An 8987-nucleotide genomic window follows, 5' to 3' on the forward strand; every position below is an offset into this window, starting at 1 on the left:
TATACCTTTTTATTTGTGGAGGCCATGAAGTCATCTATTAACTTCTGGTTGGCCTCTTTGCACTCTCTGATAACCCCATGTAGGGTTTCCAATTTTTCATTCAGCAGGTTTACCAGCCATGTTTTTAATCTATCTTGATCATTATCTTCTATGTCATACTGGGACTGCTATGTAGCTTTTTTATGTGGAGATGAAGGTGGGATTTGTTTATTTGCTATTTTTCTTGTGTTTCTGCAGTTAGTTCTGCCCATTTAGAGACAAGAACCACATTGCTACAAGAGTAGGACAGTCTTTTAGGACCGGAGCCAACCCGATGTCGTGTAAATGGGTAGATCTTAGGGTTTCAGTGGTAAGGTTAGGTGTTGTCCTGTTTAGCTCTCTTTTTCTTTGCTTGCAGAGGGATATTTTGGCTTTGGGGTCGAGATTGCATATAGTTGTAACTTTTGAGGCAATCTAGGTTTGATTAATAAGCAGTCTGCTCTTTAGAGTTAACAAGATGGGCCCCCTGTACTCAAAGTTGTCAAATGGAACCAATTTTGTAGTCAAATATAGAACCAACTGTAAGTTGGGTCACTTATAAATCATTAAGTATCAGTGGGCTGGATTAGATGGAGAAATGAAGGGTTAAGTTTAGAGAGATATAAATTTAATTTCAGAAGTGAACTTGGGTATAATGATAGTAGAGGGGTAAGGACAGCTTAGGAGAGAGGTATATGTAGTAGGAAGAGAATAAATACCTTGTTACTGAATGTAACAGGTTGAAAAGAATTTGAAGAAATGTTATGTAGGGAGTAGCTTAGAGATCAAGATGAAAATAAGAAAGTGTATTGGGGAGACTTGCTGAGATTAGAAAAATATCAGTCAGATATTATTGAAAAGTTGCTTACTCTAAGTTAACTCCTGTAATTATTGTTTACTCACATAGAAGGAGGCCTTATTTGTGCATAGAACTAGAAAGGGGAGCCCTGATGGAGTAATAGTGTAAGGTAGAGAGAGAGAGAGAGAGAGTGAAGGGGGAGTGAGAAGAAAAGAAAGAAGAAAAAACTTACAAATTCGCAAATTGTAAAGTAGAAGCAGATACCAAATAATAATGAAAAACAGAAGTTTTAAGTGGTATAGCAAATCCTAAATCACAATACACCTAAGTAACACATAGAAATACAAATGAACAACAAATGATCAGACATTTCAACTAACAACACAAAACAAAAACAAGAAGAAAATACTAAAGAATGGATTTTTCGGGTTCTTTGGGGAGTTTATTCTCCCTGTAGTCCTCAGAGCAGATTCCTGATGGAACCTTGTGTGCCTTGCTGTAGTCCACTTTCCTTGTAGCTTGGTTGGGAGCAGATGGCTTTTTTGATTGGGGAGGGTGCCTGCTATCAAGAGTTCCATTCTCACGCCTGGTGGCAGGCAGTTTTGGGGGTTTCAGGTTTGTAGACTGCTATGATCAGACTGGAGTTGGGTTCCCATGGTTTCCCAGGTAGCCACAGGAGCCTTAGGAACAGAGCTTATGTCTGTGTTCGGTTTTGATGTGATCCATCCCTTTTGGAAGGGGGCTTGTGTCAGGGGGCTTTGGGATCCCTCAGAGAATTACCACCCCCAGGGCGTGGACCCAGTTGTGTTACTCACAAGTCTGTAGTTGGTGGTGCCCTGGACCACAGAGCCTGTGCTATGGTGGCTAAGATGGAGTTGGCAGGTTCTAAATCAGAGGGTCTCTGTGCTAGCAGATCTAGGTGGGGGGATGGCTTTGCTGATGCTGAAGGGTCTCTCTCCTATGTGGTGGTGTGAGGAGTCCTGGCACTGGGAGGACTGGGTAGAGGTTGGAGTGGCCAGGGGTCTGTGCAGGGCAGCAGGAGGGAGCAGTCCTATCAGAAAGCTCAATCGGCTGCGCAATTGGCCCATAGAGCATAGAGCGATTGGCTGCAGCTGTGGTTTCCTGGAGATCTTGTGCAGGGTTGACAGGAGCCCTCTGGGATCCTGCCAGTGCTGCAGGTATGGGCTGATTTTGGGGGCTTACCCGGTGGTGCCAATTTCTGGCAATTGTAATGGTGGCGGTAATACTAAGTTTGCTCCTTCCCCATAGGCTGGGCGGGGGGGGGGGGGGGAATGGGGGAGGCATTCACCAACTCGGAGATCTTCACCAGATTCCCTTCTAACATTTCACAGGTATAGTATTGAGCACTTTCTTCAGCTTTTGGGTGCTCCTCTGCTAAAACTCTGCAGGAAGTCCTAGTGCAGCATTGCATAGACCTATGTGGTACAGGTGCTCCACAAGAGTCCCATTCACTTTTTCTCTTTTGCCTTTTCTTGTTTGCCTGCTAGGATAGTCCTTTTGTAGTAGAAAAAGACTTTAGGTATTTAAAGTTTGATTGGAGTGGATCTCTTGAGGTAATGGGTGGCTGTGGCACTAGATCTTCTTTTGGTCAGAGACACTTAGTGGGCTGCCTGTGAGAACCTTACCATTTTCCCACAACCCGTTTGGATATTTAAATTATATTTCTTCTTAGTGTTTATTGGAGCATTGCAGTTTTTCTGGAATTTAAGGTTTTCTGTGAAACTTTTTCTTCAAGTAATCCAACAGCATTAAATATTATATTTAAAAGATGTCCTGTAGCACCTAGATTTTGTAATTATAATATTAAGATGAAATTCTTATTGTTTGTACAAAAATCCTTTTTAAGTCCAAACAGGAAATATGCTCATTTCATCAGCCTTAGGTCTACTTCCTCTTTTTTTCTCCAGTATCTTTCTTGTTTTGGAACAAGTGTCATGGATGTCTGTCCATTCCAAAGTAAGATTACTCCATTAATTCATTAGAAAAGGAATACAATATTCTTGCCTCTAAAGACAGCTTTGAGGATAATGATAATCTGATAATTCACATATGTGAATTTTCAAAATTATATTGATTATTTTTTCGGTAGGTCATGGGGCTTGAACTCTGGGCCTGGGCGTTGTCCCTTAGCTCTTCAGCTTAAGGCGAGCGCTCTACCACTTGAGCTACAGCACCACTTCCTCCTTCACTTCTTTAGTTAAGTTAATTCCTAGGTATTTTATTTTTTGTGGGGCTATTACAAATGGAGTTGCTTTCCTAATTTCAGCCACACTTTTCTCATTGTTGGCATACAGAAAAGCCATTGATTTTTGGGGGTTAATTTTATAACCTGCTACTTTGCCAAAGTTTTGAATCAGCTTGAGTAATTTGGGAGTGGAGCCTATGGGATTCTTTAAATACAAGATCATGTCATCTGCAAAGAGGGAGAGTTTTATTTCTTCTTTCCCTATTTGGATCCCCTTTATGTCTGCATCTTGTCTTATTGCTGTAGCTAGGCATTCTAATACTAGATTGAAGAGAAGTGGAGAGAGTGGGCATCCTTGTCTTGTTCCTGAGTTAAGAGGAAATGGCTTTAGTTTTTCACCATTGAGTATAATGCTGGCTGTAGGTTTGTCATATACAGCCTTTATTGTATTGAGGAATAACCCCTGCTTTCACTATATTTGATGTCAGTATAACTTGTGGAGGAGATGGGGAAAAAACACTTGTTTAAGGATACAGGTGGACCTGTTGCAACAATGAGAAGTACAAGTTGTCATGTCCAAAACGAGCTTTACAACGTCGCTGCGGGGGGGGGGGAAGGGGGGGAAGGAGAAGGATTGGGATTGGGGGGGGAGGGGGGAGGCTGGGAAAGGATGTGAAGGGTAAACAAAGGAGGAGGCTGCAATGCTTGGTAAGAAATATACGCATTAGCCTGCCCATGTAATTGTAATTCCTCTGTACAGTATGTTCACAAATAAAATTAAATTAAATTAAAAAAAAAAGACAGCAGTACCCAAGTCAACTAGCTCCTACCATTCTACCCTTGCTATGTTAGGGAAAGTGGTATCAGCCACAGGGGTGTCAGGGATCATGTGGCTGGAACAATGGTGTTATGAATTATAGGTAGCAGAACAGAGTAGCAGAGAATAGGATACCTGGGAAAGGGGAATTGTGACTGTATTCGCTAAGTTGCAGTGCCAAGAAATTGTGTAGCAGCAACAACATTGCAGGGATTGGAGTAGTTAACACAGGTATCCAGACAGTTTAGCAGGGATAAGGAGGAAAAGAGAAAGTGAAAGAGTAAAAGTTGTGAGGGATTAAGGTGGCACAATCAGGGTAACAATGTCATGGGTGTGCAAACTGGTTAGCCAGTACTAGGATAGAAGCAATTTGCATGGTATACTGATGTGGTGCAGAGCTCAGTGTTTCCCTCTCCAGTTTTGGCTGTCAGATCTTTAGGTAACTACTGGTAGCAACTCATTATCAGTATGTTGGGTTCAGGCATGTTCCATCCATAAATGTCTACTCCAAATAGATTGCAATGTTTGACAGTGGCTTTGGGGTCTTTTCCCTAAGCATCCTGAGAGAGGACACTCCACAATCCTGCAGAACAGGCTCCACATAGTGAGCTTCAATCACCTTTTACAAATCTCACTGCTTCTCTCCAACGTCAATTATCATGGTAGCAAGGGATCTGAGGACTGCTCAGCAGCAGTGCTCTGGGAAGGTACCAGTTCTTACCCTGGCATTTTGGGAGCTCCCTTGAAATGGGCAAGAGCACTTGCTGCTGCTCTTCCAACATCTCTGTGGCTCTGGAAAGCCAGACTGTTCTACCTCAGATGTGTTACTTTGATCTACAGGACCAAATGTGGCTTCAAACTTTCTCTGTCTCCTCTAGGTGATCATCACCTTCAACTGTCTCTCCTTTTCCTCCCAGGTAGTTGCTTCATCTCCACATCCTTTGATTTCTGCTTTGGATCAACCTGTGGCTTTCACACCAAACCCTTCCAATTTCTCATCTTCCTCTCTAGGTGTGAATTGGGCATAGCAAGCTACATGTAACTTCTATATCTATTTATCAAGATTAACTCTGGAATCCAAGGTAGTACTAGGCAACTGAGAACATGGGTAGCATCTTAAATACTCCCCTCCCAATCACTGCTCATTGACAAACGTGCAAATGTGCTGTGATCAGTCTCTACATTTCCATTACGACAGTACAAATAGTTTCCATCAAACAATTTAGTTTATTTACAAAATTCCAGACCAGTCTTGGGCTCTGCCCTAGATCTTCCTGTTCTGAAGGCACTGAGTACCCCTAGATACAACTCAGACCTAATGACATGGGTGAATAGAAATATTGGTGAGTATTGCTTAGCGTTCTGAAGTTGCGCTAAATTGTTGTCATGTTATGGCTGCAGTCTAATCAATGTCCTTTCCTGATCTTCACCACATCTCTTTATTTGGTATTAGTAGCAGGTGGGAAGATCTAAGAAGCTCACCTAGAGTTTGGGCCTGGGTTTAAAACCTCCATTTTGTGATCATAAAAACTCCATCACTTCCTGAAACTAGATTTAAGAGGAAGCAAGGAAGTTGGTTTAGGAATTCAAAAACTTATAAATACTTCATAGATTAATATCTGAAATCTTCCCTTCCCCCCTCAGAATATTATTTCCCATCTGTGTAGACATCAATAAACTCTTTTCTCCTGGAGCGTTTGAGTGTGGCACATCATCTGCTTCTTATGTGTACTGCTTTACACAGGGAGATTTTTCTCCTAAGCTTAAAATGACTTCAGTGCTTGGTGTACTGTGCAATAGGCTAAACATGCCTACTCATTTGTTCACACCCCTAAGTAGAACTGTCAAGGACTAAGGACTAGTCAGGGCTCACTTGTTGTCAGTGGTATTGCTCTGAGGAATTGCTGTCAATGTTGCCCACAGTGCCTAGGCTAAGGCCTCTCAGAAAGGCTCCAAATTCAACCTGCATGAGTCTCTGAGTTAATCACCAGAGAGCAACTATGTTCCACAGTCTGTGACTCACTCACTTCTGTGGATATATGCACATGAGGTCTCAAGAAGAGAGTTCCCTGGAAGGAAGGCCCTGGAATGCAAAACATCTACTAGGACAATGGAAACCTGCGGTTGGGTGTTCTTAATATGCAATGAAGTAACAAGAAAGAAAGACACACTGTTAAACCCTAAAGCAAAGGGTCAGAAGGACTGAGGGGAAGGGAGTCCCATGATCTGGAATATAAATGAAACTTACAAGCCCCTTCAGGCTCTGACTTTCTAGGTTGAAAGGAATGTAACAGGCAGACTGAGTTTCTAAGAACTCAGTGTCTAGGCTATATGGCTCATTCAGAAATTCTTTTCCTTCCTCCTGTGTTCTGAGAGCAACAGTTAGTGCAGTGCTTCTGTCTCCTAGAGGCAATCATTCTCTTCACACAATGCTTAAAGTAAACCATGGATGGAAATCTGTTAGTAAATCAAAAATATGAAGTAGCACACAGTGCTTCCCCTGAATTCCTGGCCCTAAAAATTCCCAATTCTGAGCACAGAATGATCATGGGTGAGTGCTAACAACCTCAACTGAATAGTGAATTTTGAACATTTTTCCCAAGTCACATACAGTCCAGTACAATAGTTGCCACCTATAATCCTGCTTATTAAGACAGGAAAGTCTAAGATATTGAGTCCCAAAGTGGAAACTGGGCCAAGGAAAGACAATTTATCATTGCTAGAAAGGAGGAACACTTAAATAGGAGAATGTTTCTCTGACCCCGGATATGGGTAGTCATTTCAACAGTTTTCAAATTGTGGCTCATCAGCAGAGACTACCAAGGCAAATCTCACTAAAACTAATTCTAAAACATATGAAAATAAAAAATAAACTATTTGGATTTAATTACTAACATCTTTTCTAAAGTGTGTGTGTGTTTGTGTGTGTGTGTGTGTGTGTGTGTGTGTGTGTGTGTGTGTGTGTGTGTGTGTGTGTGTGTGGTGTCAGATTTTGTATGGGATAGCATTGGTTGTTAAAAAAACAACGTATTGGCAGTGTCCTTCATGTTCCCCATTCAAGACTAGTGGCATTCTAACTCTACCACTTGAAACACACAAGTCTGCTGGTTATCTGGAGATCAACATGTAATGGATATGCCAATCTAGGTTGGTTTCAAACTGTGGTTTTAAGATCTCACTTTCTGGATTAGGTACGCTATAAGAGTGAGCTTCAATGCTCAACCCAGTATTTCCAGTCAGTTACTTACCCTTTCTGAATCTCAGCTTCTTCCTGTGTGGAAATAGAAAAGAAATACTTTCTGGACCTTAGAATCTGGTGGGAATTATGAATTGTTGCTTGAAGTATAAGTGTTCGGGATGTGTGGACAGACCTTGACACTCTCATAAAACTACTGATGTTTATATTGAAATGAATTCCAGGAATTGGAAACAAGAGGGATTTTTTTGTTCTTTTTTATCCATTTTTGGGCAATGAGGAAGCCACAGAAGTTCATGGAGAACAGGGAAACAAATGCAGCGATGGTTCTCTGTATATATTATTTTTACAATGAACTATACCATTTGTGACAGGGACAGGAGGGAAAAGCAGAGAGAGAGAGCAAAGGAAGTGATGAGACTGTCCAATAAGAAATGAATTCATTACGTGACTTACAAAATAGTGACCCATGTATACACTATCTTAACAATAACAATTTTAAAAATTAGGGTTGATGATTCTCTCCTCTGGTTTTTGTTAGAGGCCCTTAAGACTCAGACCCATCTGTGGAGTTTTTAAAGGTTAATTTATATGATAATTAATATAGAGCCAGAATCTCTTAAGAAATATTATAAAAAGTACTCCATTCTTAGTAACTGTTTATGTTTGAGTGCAGATTCTCTATGTTGTTGGCAGAGCTCTTTTTTTTTTTTACTTTTTTTCAGTAATTGTCAGGTGTTGAAATCCTTCTGAAAGCTTTGGGACAGAGGTATATTATGTCTTGACACCCTGCCCCTAAGTAACATGATAATCAACATTTGAAATTAATGTTTTTGATTTGAGTTTTATTTATTTATTTTTTGTTGCTGGTGGTGAACTCTGGGCCTAGTTGCTGTCCCTCAGCTTTTCAGCCGAAGGCTAGTGCTCTACTACTTGAGCCACAGCACCCCTTCTGGCCTTTTCTGCTTTACATGGTGCTTAAGAATCCAACCCAGGGCCTCATGCATGCAAGGTAAGCAGTCTATTACTGAGGCACCTTCCCAGTCCCTACAAGTGGTATTTTTGTGCATGGATTTATCAAGCAAATCTATTGAGCAAATATATTCCTTTGCCACTAGACATATTCAAAATTATGAATTATCTGATATTTTAACAAATAAAACTGCTGTCATTGTTACCAGTAATTGTTTGTCTCCTCCTGCCAAAATCACAAAGGAGGGTATTTTAAACTAAAACTACAAAAAATTCAAGATCTTGATGCTAACAAGAGAATTAAAGAGAAATTTCAAAATGGTTTTTCATCATGAATACAGAGCTCAAAGGTCTTATAATACATATTTCTGAATGCAAATTAAAGGGGAAAATCAACTAGGAAATAAAATTTATATTAATTGTTAATTTTTAAAGAGGAAAATATGATCACTGATGGCAGACTAAAGACAAAGTAATACTAGAGCCGTATATGCTCAATAAGAAGCTTTTATTGAAAAATTGAGCTGGAAAGTGCACATCAAGCAAAGGCAAGCAGTCGGAGCCTACCATCAACAAAGAAACACCACAATATATATCTCAGAAAAAGGACACAAGTTCAGAACAACGCTCATCATCTGTATCTGTGATTTCAATAATACATGTACACTCCCCTACACACACACATACATACACACACAGGAATGTATACAAAAGCTCCACCTACTCACAAACATCCACTCAACATGAATCAAAGATCTTCCTGTAATATTTGAAATTTAAAAGTTTTAAGTATTGTAAATAATTAATAACAGATGCACAAGCAATAATTTCTGAATAGCACTCTGCTATGGAAATGAGAAATCATTATTATTATGACTACCTAAAACATCTCTGAATCTGGAAAGAATTAAACAGACAATCTGCATTTTGGGACCATATTTCTTCCAGCTATTCTGCAAAGGATTAATGAAATGATACT

Source organism: Dipodomys merriami, unplaced genomic scaffold (assembly GCF_024711535.1).
Source record: "Dipodomys merriami isolate MVZ:Mamm:240054 unplaced genomic scaffold, mDipMer1.0.p SCAF_46, whole genome shotgun sequence".
In the NCBI taxonomy this organism is placed as follows: Eukaryota; Metazoa; Chordata; class Mammalia; order Rodentia; family Heteromyidae; genus Dipodomys; species Dipodomys merriami.